General features: G+C 42.7%; 1 protein-coding gene across 3 annotated transcripts in view; it reads right to left on the minus strand.

Annotated features, from left to right (window-relative positions):
• The window catches only part of SMYD3 (SET and MYND domain containing 3), a 420,179-nt gene that overhangs the window by 216,156 nt on the left and 187,867 nt on the right, over nt 1-16,156 (minus strand). The window contains exon 1 of one of the 3 annotated variants that reach the window (XM_056344179.1): nt 4,601-4,619. The exons of the other annotated variants lie outside the window; for them this stretch is intronic. The gene's annotated coding sequence lies outside the window, so the exon portion shown is untranslated. Of the gene's footprint in view, nt 1-4,600; nt 4,620-16,156 lie in introns of those variants that run through there. 3 annotated transcript variants of the gene reach the window in all.

Below are 16,156 nucleotides of genomic sequence, written 5' to 3' on the forward strand. Positions count from 1 at the left end.
TATTTGTCAAGGGACCTACAGACTAGATTTTCACATCCGCTCTTGTAGTTAATAGTCCTACAACTTTGCATCACCATAAAAGAGCATAATTTTGCAAGATTCATGATTTATTCCTAGTTTCCAGTGACTATTTTGGAGTACTTACCACCAAAAAGAAAAATGATTTTGTGTTCTGTCCTTCTGCACCTCACATGCCTCAGACACACGGTTGATTCCACTAGCCAAGTCAAAAGAAATAAAAGGCTGAAGTGTGTGGGAAAGCATCTTCCTACGTAAAAATGCTAGGATGTTTAAGCTGTTTGTTTAGAATACCACCATGAAATATCTTTGCAGAACTAATTTTTTATTATTATTATTATTTTGGATTACATTGTTATTCAAGGTGCATTGGTCACCTGAGGCACACCTACTTGTCTTTCCAGCAACACTGCTATTTGTCGCTGTGTGCAAATGTTGATTTCAGGATTTGCATAATATCACATCCTTCTCCTCTCTTTTTTTTACACACATCTTCCTTCTTCTAAAATATAGCATGATAATTCAGAAAAACAGATGGGAAAAGATGCATTCACAAAGCTTAAAAGCAAACCCAAAACAAAAGGCCCACTTGGAGACGGGACCCTCAATTCAGAGACATTCAGAACTGGAGGTTTGGCTCATGACAGCCTATGTCACATGGAACCAGAATGATCTGAAATATTTGGACACTGGTCTTTGACAGGGAAAAAAAAAATCATGTAGACACATGCTCTGCTTTGATGAGTGAAACAGAACCACCATTAGTCAGAAGAATGCCTTGCACACTTTTCTGTTCACCCCAACACCTTCCACAAGCAATGAGCTTCTTCCCAAACAGAAGCTGAGAAACAGGAGGCCAGCTCAACCGTGCGCGAGTATGTGCGATCCAGTCAGATGTGTTCAAACTGAAAAGGCTCACGTGGACCAGCCATAAACAGATGCAAGCAGGTGACTGTGTGAGGTGAACATCAAATGCAGGATTGGCCTTCTCTGTAAAACAATGCCACCAAAGCAATGACTTCAGTATCAAAAAGGCAGTAGATGACTCCTCTGAGCTTTGAAAGCCTTTGGGTTTTTCTGTCAGTAGTAGCCTTCCATAAGACTGAAGGACAGTTGTAGGATGTATAAAAAGCTAGTGACTCCCTAGTTTCTGTCACACTGTGAAAGGTTGGCTTTTAAATCATACTATAACTTCCAGCAGGAACATGCAAAAACATGTAGCACAGCATTTACTACAAGTAAAAATCCAACCCCTTTCCAGCAGAGTTGCGTAGTGCAGTCAACAAGACACTTCCAGCCTGCAAAAATCTCTCTGTGTGGTTCCCAACAGTATTCAACAACACGGCAGTCACCAGCAGCCAACACAGAGATGGTTTCAGCTGTTGATGGAGCAGGAATGAGCATCCAGGACCCAGAGACAGAAGACATCCAGAACAGCCTGCCTCATCCAACAGCTACAGGAAGCTTACATAGCTCTCAAAGAAGTCCTTCCCATCGCTCTGCCCAGCAGCAGGAGGCCACTGCAAGATCTGACAGCCCAGATAACCCTAAACAGAAGAACAATACCTCCGTGTGCACACCAGCAGGTACAAATTCAGGAAAGGGAGAAGCTAAATGTCCTTTCATGACTTGGCAAAACCTTTTTCCCCCTTCTGATCAGGGAATTCGGGGACTTAAAAAGACCCCCTCCTCCATATCACTTTCTGGTGGCACGCTGCGCATCTCTACCACCCTCCTCATAGATCAGAGTTGTGTAATCACGCCTGAAGCAGAAGGTTGGTCCACTGCACTACTGCAAAACTCATAACAAACACTTCAGCTATTAATTAACCAGGTCATGTATACAGTGAATTTAATCCAAGCCACACAGCAGACATTTCTATAACCCAATTAAGTCACAGAATATTCATGAACTCATACATATACATCCACAGATCATGCCCACCAGAGCACAAGACTGGCTCAGGAAAATACTTTCACCAGAGAGTAAATACATGGGGTGACATCTTCAGCTGTGGTAAATTAGTGTTAATCACCTAATGCTGGTAGTAAAATCCTTCAGTGTATAGTACCTGAGCATTTGGCCCTCCAGATTCTGCAGGGTTATGATATTAACGTACATACCACGGTTAGCTTCCTTGGAAAATAAAAATGGGCTGAGAAATGTCAGGATTGGATTTGGACTTTCAAGCTGAAAACCCTTTAGGTCTTCTGCAAGTTTACGTTTGGACAGATCAAAATTTTGAAATCTATGCTAATGACACCTTGGTGTTTACAGGCAGGGAGACGATTCTAAGATGATTCATTTTTGAACTGAGAACAGTTGGGAAGAAGTATACATGTATCAGAACCAGACATCTCTGATATCCATTTTGCAATTTGCATGTTGCTTATCCAACAACAGCAAAGCATTCAGATGGATCAAAGGTACATATGCTGACCTGTTTTTCACATACTGACAAAATTCTACTGGAAATTGTATTTTTAAAGTGTCCAGGATTTTTAAAAGTCTGTGAAGAGTTTCTAAACAGCTTCTTCCAAATTTAGAAGGAATGATGGATGAACAGTTATTCTTCAACCACTACTTTAAATAAAATTCAAGGTTGAGACTATACAAGTGAAACTTTGAAATACAGATCTTAAAGTTCGTAAGTTACACGTATGTACCAGAATTTAGGATCTAATACAAGCATCTCTTCAACCTTAACTACCAGATCATGTATTTGATGTAATCATTAATGCAAATCAGTACCTATTTTATTCTTTTACTTCAACTGTAAATCTTCTAATCACAGTCTGTACACATAGTTTAGCAATGAAATACCTATCACTAATGCTACTGAAATATTCCATATAATCTTGATTGTATCTTGATTTATCTCTCATGTACAGTTACGAAAAATACACATAAAAGATTTTATCTGTAGAGCCGTCTCCAACAGTAATGTTAAATGAAGAAATCTATGAAGGCTTACAGAAACCTCCTTTCCCTCCGCAGGAAATGTCAGAGACCTGCCAGATAACCCTTAAGAATAAGATTTCTGCACGTAAATTTCCGATTCAGCTGCAGGTAAATTGCTAGGACACATTGCCAAACAAGTCCCTATGCTCGGAGAACTAGAGGAGGCTTAGAAACAAAACATCAACTCCATGCTAAGCATGTAAGTGGAGAATGGTTAGAAAGCATTACCTTCTCCCTCACGAGAGCAACCAGGCAAGGTCCTGCCACGTCAGCACTGCTGGCATTTTTAAGTCCACGGTGGGGCTGGAGGTATCCGGGTCTCACTTGCTCCTACAAATGCCTCTTTCAGCAAGATCTGTTAGCACAGGCTGTAGCGGTTCTATCTCGCAAGCCATGTAAAGCGTTTTCAAAATTGTGTGCCTCTTAAAATAATGGCAGACAGGCACTTTCTGCCATAGCTTAATTAAAGCAGCTCTCTCTGACAAGAGGGTGGGTTTATGCCTTTAAAGGGTTAAATTATGCCACATAATAAAATTAAGTTTTGCCCTGGATAGACACACCTAAAGCTCTTTTTTCCTCATGAATGGGAATTGTACGTTTATAGCAAGAGCAGAAAGAGCTCAGTGAAAACTTACAAAGTGCGTATAATCCTTGGATGAACTAGAAAAGCCGGAATCCATAAGAAACTCTGTATAAGGATACCCAAGTGGAGGATCTTATCCTGAATGGTGCTGCTTTTCAGAGGTGAAAGGGGAGCGGAGAGCGCTTTATTCCTCTACGTCTTATTCACGCCCGGTGTAAAGGAAAGCAGGCTTTCAAAAAAATCCAAACCAAACTGTGTTTTTATGGATCCACTACTGAGCTGTGCAGCCCGTGACGGGAGCATTGGTGCTCTGCTCCTGAAGAGGATCATTCGCAGCTTTCAGCACTGGGGGGAAAGGGAGATTTGACGCCACCTTCCTGTGAGGTAATTAACGGGGACCTTCAGCTGCGTAAAGCTGATTTTTCTCTCCATAAAAGTCAGACGATGGCCTTCTCTACATGCAGAGTGAATCCTGAAGTCAATACCAAATACAAATTCAGACACCATACGGTGCACTCGGGATTTCTGGAGCCTGCTTCTGGTGTGCTTCCCAGGACTGACAGGAAGGCTTTGGCCCAGCAGGAGGAGCAGGATCTGGCCTTTCATTACCACCAGGCTGCATTTCACCAGAGGAGACACACCACCCTGCCACACATCACCTGCTTTGACAACAGCAAAGCCTGAGGGAAGTGGTACTGGCTCTTACAGCATCACCTGAAGGATCATCAACAGAAGGCGGGTAAGGCAGCGCACTGAGGGCATCTGAACACCCACCAGGACACAGCTTTGATGTCTCTGAAGCGACAGACCCACCACACAGCGGGATGTACACCCAAGGACAGGGAGGACCGCTGCCTCCTGGGTCTTTGTGTGTCTTAGTGCCCCTGCGCGGGGGTGGCTCGCCGCAGCTCAGCACCCCTCCAGCCACTGCACCCTCCCTTTCTGCAGTCTTGTCTTACAGGATTACACTGAAATTACAGACCTCAAACCAACCTGGAAAGTTAAATCGTCTGGAGAGTGAGTGTAAATTGGATTACCTGTAACTGCTAGCTCTCGCCCAGCTGCACCACCACGGCTCCTCTGACCTCTGCACAGTAAGACAAATCACACAGGCAGAACAATAAAGGGGTGGGTTTGGGGGGGGTTTTGTCCCAGGAGAAAGGAAGACAGTGGTAAAATACACTACTTAATGTTTTTATTCTGCCTGTTCACTTCTCTCTCTCTGGCTTGTGGCATTTCACTGCTGCTGCTGCCTGACCACATTTCACCAGAGAGGGGACAGCTCATGCAAGGAGCTGCAGCAACGAGCACCCTCCCCTCGGACACTCACACCCCTCACTCATCTCAGTAGGGCTCTCCTCCCCAGCTCCAGTTCTCACCCTTGTCCCCATCCTGCAGCAGGAGCGACCCAGCCCAAGCCCTTCATCTGTGGTGCGGTAAAAATCAGTGCTGCTCATGCTGCTGCTAAGTCACCAGGCAGCTCTACCTGGGAGCTTTCATGCCACCCAGATTGGAGTTTTCATTGCCTTCCTGGCCCCTCAGACACCAGCAGCTCAGAGGATTATAGTTCTGCTAGTTCAAGCAATGATGGTGAGTTTCTTGATAAGCAGAACTGCACTACTTCAGGGTGAAAGAAGAGATTTTTAAACAGAAAGTGACTTCACCTGACTGCTTTGAGATGGATGGGACAGCCTTGTGCTGTCAATTCCTACACTGATACCTACAGGGAAAAACACCTCTTGTAGTCCTTTGAGAGAGACCCACAGTGACACCAGGGAATGGCTGGGGTTAAACACTGCTAATTCCACTTTGGTTCTGCATTTCAGACTTCAGAAATATTTGGGCTGGCCAGTTCAAGAGATGGACCTTAAACCAAAGTCTGAACCAAGTCCAAGCCAAGAGTAAAGCTAATAAAACCCCAGGGTCCTAGGAGTTTAGTGTTCAAAACATCCTAAAACATCCTACTTGTGGTACTGGCCCTGCAGACACATAACCCTAAGAAATTGTCATCTCTTCATTAGAAGCAATCCTACAACCACTAAAGCTTTTCTCATCTGCGTTTCAGTCAATATTTCTTGAAAATCTTTATACCCACATGTAAAGTGGGGCCACTGTTTCAGAACCGCATCTGTCTTGTACACTAACCAGCATTAAAGGATCCCGCCCACGGGGCAGGGGGGACAATGACACAAAAGTATCAGTAAAAACCTTTTCTGTCAATACAAACAGTTTAGGTAACGGGCCAGACTCATTTCTCCCAGACAATGGGAGATGCCCCTCTGATTAGATTTCAGTGTAGTAGGAAAGACTGTTTGAAATGTTTTAACTGTTTTTTAAACATAGCTTGATGATAAAGAAACTTGTTTTTCAGTTTTTAAAACCATCAACTTAAGTGCAACTGAATTCCTCTTTCATTCCAGCACTTATAAAGCATTTCTTTGTCTTAATACACACCATCATGCTGTGATAAGTGTAATTTCCCATGTATTAGTGTTTATTTATATTTAACGCGTATTTATCTTAAACTCCTCCCTCACTTCCGATGAGTAATTTTTCTTTATAGTTACGTGAACATATTCTATATTACAGAACATTTACGTGTAAATTATTTTGTTCTCAAAACATAAATAAAAATAATAGCCTTGGTTTTGTGAAGTTTGCTACAATGGACTTGAATCTGTTGAAGAATGAAGAATGAGTCATAGTGTGTATGCCTCTTGAATTCTATATAAGGTGTCAAATCTCTGATTCTTTAGTTCAATCGGCTTAAAGGAAAAAAAACAAAAGGGGAAAAAAACAACCACATTTTTTTTATTCATTCTGTTCTGTATGTATAACCCAAGATGGCATTCTGTCAGGCAGAGACAGCTGGCAGCAAGGTTGCCTTTCTCTGTTTGGCAGTTATTTGTAGTTGCCAGCTATTTGGAACAGTCCCCAATCTTGTCTCACAGCAAGTCAGGTTGTGTACCCTGCTGGCATCGAGCCACAGCCATCATGGCAAACTGTAAAAGACTCCGAAGAAGCAATAGATTTTCACAGAAAAAAATAATAATAATAATAAAAAATAATAAAAAAGAAGACACCAGACTCTGAAGCATTAAAAAAAAAAGGGGGGGGGGGGGGTGGCGGTTTAAGGTACTCACAACAAAAACCTCTACAAGAAGTTCTTTCTCTACCTCTGGAATTCAGAGTGTCATCTGGTTTGGGATCATCTGCCCTTTCAGTGCAAGTGTTACCAGCCTGCCACTGGGAAAGCTGCCTAATTCTGTCCTCCCAACTACATGAAGAGAATTTATAGCAGGTGTGAGCTGTCTCCTGATTCTAGACAGGTAACTTTTAAATAGCAACTTCTTTAGGACACCCAAAGCTGCACAGGACTCTGAATGAGTGAAAATAATTTTGAATTAATGCTGTTTTGAGGGAACAATTCCAACTTACCTTACACTCTGCTGAACTCCTAACTAGCTTTTACTGTGTTAACACATAGTGAGGAGGTGCAGCAATCGCTATATGCATACTGATTAATCAGCCTATTTGGCAACAGTCGGGGTGATGAAAATGTAACTTAGTGAAAATCTAAGTTCTGCAGCCCAGACAGAACACAAGCCAAAGGGAGCCCTGGCACTGCCGTGCCACCAAGGGAGGCACTCAGGCACACCAGGCAGCACCTGCCTTCCCCCACCCCGCCAAATCACAGGGACTCTTCAGAGACTGCAGAGACATTCATAGGGGGTCTTCAGCACCCGCTGCACCAAGCGGTGTGTGCAGAAACATTCAGTAGGAACCAGGAAAGAAACCCTGTACTTTAGCATCATGGATTTAAAAAGCACTTTATGCACTAGTGGCAAAGCCACAAACATTTTGAGCAGTCCTCCACCAAAATGGTGAAATTATCAAAGCAGAGGCAGGAATTATACAGCCACTGAAGGGACAGCAGTCATTCAGAAATCACGGGAAACAGAGGGCAGAGAGCCATGAGAACTGCAGTGCTGACGGATAATGAAGAGAGAACTCAAAGTTTTAAAAAAATCAAATTCTAGTCCTCATATTTGTCCGTTTTCAGCAGCAGCTGCTGACACTCACTTGCAACACAGGGGAAGGTTATTTTTAAACAAGAAACTTCCAAGACTATATAACTATTCCTAGGAACTTTCGCTATTTTGCAATACATAATTCAGAATTACAAATCAGATTTGCCATTGGTGCCCTGGATCATTGTTTTCATGGGCTGTCAAACTGTCTGCATCTGTACCTTCACTTACTGACTCACTTGTCACCTGTCTGAAAAGAAAACAGCTTTAAAACTTCGGTTTAACAGAGAACGTAAAAGGAAACATAAGAAAGCACATAATGAAAGTGCCTTATAAAGCATCTGTTATAAATCCCTTCTTTCGTTTATCGCTTAAGGGATGGCAGCAAGTGTCACATGTTCTGAAGCTGGTGGAGAATCACTTCTTTACTGCAAAGTTTATCAGCAATGTCAGACTCCGAACACAAGCATGGCTCATTAGTTATTTAGTCATTCTGAAATCCCCAAACTTGGACTTAGTCTAAGAATGACAGTAATGGGCAGAGACATGACAAAGACATTATCACTCATCGGAGAAAATGCTTTGAACTGGAGGCAGAATCTCAAAGCTAGATCATGGCTTGTTACCTAATACCTGCTCCAATGTTAAATGTTAGTTGACACGGTTTGTTAACTGGTTTGGGTTGGGCTCCACTTATGCCTTTTTACTGATCCTTTCTCTTCTGCCATGAGGTTAGGGTGAGATAGGTGCAGAGGAATGCAGGCAGTGGGTTGATTAACACTGATAACATGCAGCTGTGGCCTTGCTACGAAGGCAGCGGGTTGATTGACATGGATGATGCACAGCTGCAGCTCGTTCCCACCAAGGGTTAAATAGCACCGAGGATGGTGGGAGAGGGGGCTGGATGGAGGAGGAGTGGTGTGGCCTTTGGGGGAAGGAGAAACAGCAGGGACAGTAGAATCCGACTGACGTAAAGCCTTGTTGCAGCCTACTGGTTTGTAAGGACACTATTCTCTCCTCACTTTGGGGATGCTGCAGAATGAATGTTTGTGGATTCTGAAAGCATCAGGTGTAACTCGGCGTGGCAGAATTAGCATGTAAGTCCACCTCAGTTTGCTTTTGTAGGTATTTCACCACCACGCCATCAGCTTTAGTCTGCAGGTATTACCTCCTTTGCTACAGGTAGTAACAGTAAATTTCAACTCTCCTTTCAGCTATCACATTTCCAAGATAATTCTTGAAATCCTCCCTATATTGATGGCCATTTTCAGAGACCATAGGACAGAGTATTAGTATTTCTTCTAAACAGGGAGACCTCTTCCATAAATCTCCCTCTGCCCATCAGTCTGAAGCAGTGCTGCACACCTACCTGTCCTTTCCTTTCTTTCTGATCTCCTTCCCTTTCACCCAACAAAAAGTCCAATCTGCACTACAAGAACTGATACTGGTAACTGAACTTTTAAGCCATTTGGAGCACTAAAGCCAGACTATACAGTGCCCCACAAAACTTTTCCAGAATCATTTCTTCCTCTCCCTCAACCAAGCTCTAGACAGGAGTCCAAGGCAGATTGCAGGTATTATCTTCTTTTATATTAATTATTACTGATTTTTAAACTGCACATCATGTTCTCGTTACCACAGGCAATACTTTAGCAGCTCTAGTTGTTTCCTGCTCATGCTTTTTGAGAACGTAACACCCCTGTGTACAAGTGGCTCTGTAGTTTCAGCTGAATTTTGCATGTGCATCCTGCAAAGGCAACTGCAAGCAGTGCAAAACCCCAAACAACACTGCATTGCAACACTCCCACACAGCAAGTGAAAAAGGCCAGATGCATCTCTAACTTCCAATGTGCAACTGAATTAGCCTGTTTAACTTTGAGTTTTTACATCATTTTCACTATACTGTGCACCTTTAAACTTTACGATACATTCTGGTTCCAGAAATCTTACAGGATTACTAAACGCTGCTATGGTGCTACCTTGCCTATAATTAAAAACAGCAGTTTTTCAAGTTTTCTAACTGATCACACTCAGGAAAGATATAATCATAGTTACCAAAAGATATAACATGACACAAAATGAGTCATCCCTTAGTCGTAGACTGCTTGACATTTAAAAAATTGGCCTGATTTAAAAGGGAAAAAAAGAAATATTACCTTGAAGGTCATTAAGCTTACAGAGTGATTAACCTAGGGTTCACCGGAGAGTGGGAATAATAGTCATGAATTCCTAACATGGCAAAATGGTCAAGGCACAGAACACAGTCACAAAATCCTCCGCACCCCATTTCTATTTAAATTGTTCAAGGTTTATTAGCTGCCTAATTGCCCAGGCTTCAGCACACTGCTTGCTTCAAAACCCAAAAGGGAACTGGGGCATTACACAGCTTTACCTTTGCCTGGCCTGGCTGGAAGCTGTACCGGGAGCAATCTTGCCACAGGAATTTTTTGACAAATTCCCAGAAAAGTTGCAGGAAACATCCTGGATTCATTTCCAAGAGCAGACAGCATATGGTAGGACTGCCCCAGTGCAGGTCTTCTCAGCTGTTCTATGTCTGTGTCTGCACTTCTGATGCCAGACCAGGATCTAACTTGCCTGCTTCCCAAAAGGTTATGGAGAAACAGCAGCTGCAGTAACACCATGCTTAAGCAACCAAACAGTTCATAGATTTTTGATGTTTTAGATTTTTGATGTTTTCGTTGAAAAGGAAACAAGTGAAGAAAGCTATTAAAAATTGCAATGATTTTTTCTAGGAGTAACAAAGCTGAGATTCTGTTATTTGGCTATTGATTCATAACAGGTCACTTAGACAAGATTTTCAAGGTGTCCTCTGAATCACAGAGGCCAAAAATTTGCATTAAGCAAGAAACATAAATAAAGTTAGTTGAACTTACTTGTCAGTGGGCATGAGACGATCCTTAGCTCTATATTTTATTATTACAACAGAGGGATCCGCTACACATATTTCTCTCATAGCTCTTGAGCGCGTATCCCACACGGCTCACCCAAGACAAAGGTCCAAGAAACTGGGCACTAAATGCCTGAGATCTGTCAATAACCACAGAATTGGCAAAAATGACACTTTATTGCAGCTGTGTGACACTTTTAACCCTAGAGATGGAGCGCAAATTGCTGAAAACACCAGAGTGATGAGCAGGGCATGAAGAGAACATTTCATTTGGCCAGCCTCTGTGGAAGGGCAAAAATAAACCAGTAAATGGAAGGATCTCCACCTGATGAGAAGTTACCTCCTGGTCCTGAACCAGTCCACAAGCTGGTCTAGCTTTATTGCATAATCATGGAAAATATATCAGACAGATTGACAAAAGTGTGGTCACTCTTTTGGTATAAAGTGCTTAAAAGGGTATTAGATCATGTTTTCTTCACAACATTCATTAATGTTCTACCTGTCTTAAAAAATGAATAAGCAAACGTGGAAATGATCCCCGGAGAGATTTCACATGAAGTGATGGTGCCCTCCCCCTCACCAAAACACAAGATTTCAGCTGCTGCACCAAAGCATTCGCTATGACAGTACAACACTTCCCATGGTAAAACCATGTCTTTCCCTGGGTTATGTTCACTCCATGTGTGCTAATAACAATGCCCTAAACTCAGTTTCAGTATAGTACCAGAGTAAAAACCAACTGTGAAAAAAAAAATTAATGAAATGGAATAAAATAGTAAAACAAAATCTTGCAGCAAGTCTGCTCCTGGCCTGCACACAGTCAGATCTGCCGATTGAGGAGCAAACCAAAGCTTTTACTCCTATCGGCAAAGCTTACCCCATGAGTGCAGTTTTTCTGCCACTTTTTGTAACAATAGCTTTTTAATGAAGTGCTGGCTGAGGCCGCTCGCTGCAGTCTTGCCAGAAGAGCCACTCTGCTTGCCGTGTCCTGGAAGCGTGGAAGGGGCATGGCACAGGGATGTCCATGTACAACAGCTACCACCTCCCCACTCCTGTTGCACGCACACCTGGTTGAGCTTGCTGCGTGTGCTGCAGGTGTGATGTGCTTTAATCTGCGCAGGATTTGGGCAGGAATGAGCAACCCCATTTACACACACACTTTTATTCTGGATAAGTCACAAATCAACTCTCTGGCAAGCGTGGATATTGAGACTTTGCACTGAAACTTTGGCTGGCCCTCAAAGCAACAAACAGGTTAGAATGCCACATGTTCCTACTTGTGACTTGATACGTATTTTAAAGCACATCTACATTTCAAAAATTAGTTACAGAAACCTTTTGTTCTGAGGTATTTCAAATACTAGCTTAAAAGAGCATTTAAAAAAGCAGAAGGCTATCTGCTGGTTTAAATAATTCCTAAAAATTACAAGACATTATTATCCTAGTTTTGGCTGGGATAGAGTTAGTTTTCTTCCTAGTAGCTGCTGCAGGGCTGTGTTTTGGGTTTAGTATGAGAATAATGTTGGTAAGACACTGGTGGTTTAGCTGTTGCTAAGTAGTGCTTACCCTAAATCCAGGACTGTCCAGTTTCCCATGTTCTACCAGTGAGCAGGTGCACGAGGAGCCGGGAGGGAGCAGGGCCAGGACAGGTGACCCCAACTAGCCGAAGGGATGTTCCATACCACAGAACGTCGTGCTCGGTATATAAATGGGGGGGACTTGGCCGGGAGCCACCGATCGCTGCTGGGGGACTGGCTGGACAATGAGCAACTGCATTTTGCATCGCCTGGGTTTCTTCACTTGTTTGGGTCTTTTTCCCCCCTGGGGTTTTATTCCCCTATTATTCTTGTTGCTCTTATTATTATTATTACATTTCAATTATTAAATTGCTCTTAACTCAACCCACAAGTCTTACTTTTCTTTCATTCACCTCCCCATCCCGCTGGGGGCAAGGGAGGGAGGGTGGGAGTGGCTGTGTGGTACTTAGTTGCCAGCTGGGGTTAAACCACGACATGTATTAGGTGTATCTGTCACAGAACTAATGGATCTGTAGTAGTACTTATCCTCTAAATTAAAAAAAATCCTGAATTACCCACCAATTTTCTGTACATTCAGCAGTGTGCATTAAAAAAATAAACTGACTTCAAACGACTTGCTATTATAGCCTTATTAAGTAAAGAGACTGATGATAAAATATAATATACTGCAAGTGTTCATCTTATGATCAGTTATTGCCTGTTAGGAATATACTCATGTAAGAGCATGGCACTTTTTCAGCAGCCAAGAATAGGCGTGCACAAAAAGGAGCTCCCATGGATTAACAATTCATCTCTGCTCTCAGGGAGTGACAGTCTCCAGGATTGACCATGTTGGTTGTGTCCCTGCTCTAAGAACAGTAATTAAAGAGGAGTCCAACCTGAACTCTAAATCCACATTTTGTTCCTTTGGATGTGGGACTCAGTTCCCAGTTACAGCTTTGCTTGTTTTCCATAAGAATTAAAATTTCAACAGTAAAAGCCACAGCTCCTCGTGTGCAGGACAGCTTGAAAGCTGTTTCCACCCTCTGACCCAGGTGCTTTGGCAGACACCCTCAGCAACCTGCCATTCAGAGCTACCTCGCAACTTCCAATTGAATGCCAAAACAGAATGATTCTAAATTAGCACAATGCCCACCTTTTGCTAGACTAGCACTATGCCCCCCGAAGGAGTACATGAGTACAAGAGCTGCAAGCCTACAAGATTTTCTGAAAAAATTATCATTGGTTAAGGGATGACTTTGCATGCAAACTGCCACGGGCATCTGAAAAGCCCTGTTGTCCTATGATGCATCATTTCCTTCAATATTCAAACCAAAATTCAGCTTAAGTTCAGGTGAGCAGCAAAGGTGCTTTCTTCAAATGCAGAAATGTTTCATTACATCTTTTCCTTCTACTGTATCACTGCTTCCTAGTGAAGTTCATAACTCATTTTTCACAAAGTCTGTAATTTGATAATCTAAGTACACCCAAAGGTTCCCCTCACCCTCCTCCTACCCTTTCCTTTTCCTTCCCCTGCATTTCCTGAGCATTCAGCTTTCAAATGGAAAGTATCGCAACAGCTCGCCTCTACTCTCTTCTCAGTGAAAGATCACTGTTTCACAATTTCTCAGAAATCACTGCCAGTGCTCAGTCTCATGTTCCTGATCTGCCTGCACTGTACAGGCAGCCCAAACCCACAAAACGGCAATGCCGTGCAGCTGCAGGGCTGCATTGAGATGGGGGGGTGGGGGGGGTGGGAGGGGGTGTGGAGGCGGAAGGAGAGGAATTAAGGTAGTTTATTGCCTTTTTCAGATGCTTTGAAAATGAATAAAAAATATTCTACAAAGCTGATGTCATAATGTGAGCCAAAGAGAATCATACATAACTAGCTCACGGAAAAGAGACTGGATTTTCCTTTAACCACCTGAAACATCCTCCAGAGGTAGCAGAAGAGAAGACCTGTGCTACGGTAAAAATAATGCAAGCTGCAAATCCATCTCCAACAAATGATACCATTACATATTCCTACGTAACTACACAGGTTAAAACAGGCCAGTCCAAAGCACCACGCAGAGCACGCTGCAGTGCCACGCAAGCCGTGGCTCCCAAAGTGCATTTTTGGGACTGTGCTGGTGCCAAGCCTGCAAAACCGAGGGCACTGCAGAAGAAAAGCAGAGGCCAACGTTTCATCCGAAGGGACTGTGCTGCTGTGTCACGCAAGCCGGGGGTTAGCATGGCATTCAAAAGCACAGGTTCAATTTTTGTATCGGTTAAAAAGATTAGTTGCAAATTGGCATTAGTGTATACACCGTGCATGTAAGGGTAAAAACATTAAAAAATAGCTCAGTAAATAATCATCCAAATTAGATTACAGAGATAAATTGTGTCTAGATTATCCTCATCAAGATATATGATGGCTGTAAAATCTTTTTGTAACAGAAATTGGGTTACTAAATCCCTCCCCCCCCCCCAGAAAAAAAAAAGCCTGTCATTGCTGGCTGTGTATCACACTAGGCCAGCCTTTGGCCATGGCAGACTTGACACACAGTCAACATCTTTCATTGCTCAAAATCCCATTGTTATAGTAACCTCTTTTCAAACGTATCAGCATATTGTAACATCCAATAATTCCACCAAATTACTTACAGAGCCCTGGGCACTGGGCAGCGGGCGGCTGCCGCCAGCTCGTCTCAGAACACACCAAAGGGAGCAGCACACCCACCGGCGCACCCAACAGCCTCATCGTCCAAACCATGGCACAGCTGCACCGAGCATGAGAACCAAAGCAGAACTGCAGAGACCCAAGAAAACTCATTACATAAACGACCGTTTTCTCAAACGATAGATCTTTCCAGCAGAATGTTCCATCGAATGATACGGGCTATGAAATGGGCAACAGACTTCCAAAACTCAGAGAATCTATAGATAAGATAATATATTTTCCCAAGAATTAACATGTCTGTTTTCTTAATGCATGGAAATGGCAGTCACTTTCAAATATTTTCAGTACCAAAATTTTAAGTCAGTATTTCAGGCAACCCTTAATAATTTTTTGGCATATTTAAAACACTGCATTAGTGTCTCTATCTGTTTTGTTATCAGAAATGGGCTATAAAGGCTACCAGGATGCAATAGGTCCTTCAAGCAATAGAGAACAATGTTCTTTAATTAGCTGTAAGCATTTTGCTTAGCCTTTTATGTCTAAACATGGGGGTTTTACTAGTACATATCACACTAAACAAAGCATTTTGTCTGACCTAATGAGATTAATGAACAGCAAATTCCAATAACTCTTACTAAGTGAGAATTATTGGAATTTGCTGTTCATTAATCCCTACTAAGAATTAGTACAGAAAAACCCTTTCTTGAATCAGACATCTCCTCTAGCACTAGAAATTCAAGTTTTCCCGGCTTATGCAGATGTTCTGTGCCTGAATTTCCATCCTTGCAGGGCAGCATCCCGCAGCTGGTCTCCTGCCTGGAGTACGTTGCTTTGAATGCAGCCACAGGCGAATTACGCACCCTAAATCTGAAGCAAATAGAGTCTTGAGATATAAGGAGTCATAAAGGAAATTTGATGGCTTTAACCGCAGCCGAATGCTACGCAAGGAGCACACTCTGCAATAGCATGTACCTCATACAGATCCTATTTGCTTCCTTGTGATAAAGAGGCAACTTAAACCGCAAAAATTACTGTCATCTATCTCACCCCATGCATTCACACACTTGTGAAGTGTAAGCGAATACGCATCTACGCGTTTCGCAGACAAAGTACTTCTCCAAAGTTAAAAAAGGGAATACTTTAATGCATTTCACAAGAAATGATCAGGCAGTGCATGGAGGCCTGGCATGAGTCCAGCCCACCAAAACCCATCAAACCTGCTTCACACACAGAGGACTCTGCTGCCTTGCAGGCCAGAACCAGATCCATGGTAGAAAGGTCCAACACCTCTGAAGTCAAAAGGACAGAATTTATTCCTTAACTCAACATTTTCTTTATTATAAGCTAACAATGGCACCTCTTTTTTTCTGTTTTTATGTGTACTGCCAGTATTTGTTCTCAGTCCTCCCACCAGAACTCACTGATCTCACAGTGTTTATACAATGCTTGATGTGTGAGGAGCACAGGGCATATGT

This window comes from Falco biarmicus, chromosome 6, assembly GCF_023638135.1.
Source record: "Falco biarmicus isolate bFalBia1 chromosome 6, bFalBia1.pri, whole genome shotgun sequence".
Taxonomy (NCBI): Eukaryota; Metazoa; Chordata; class Aves; order Falconiformes; family Falconidae; genus Falco; species Falco biarmicus.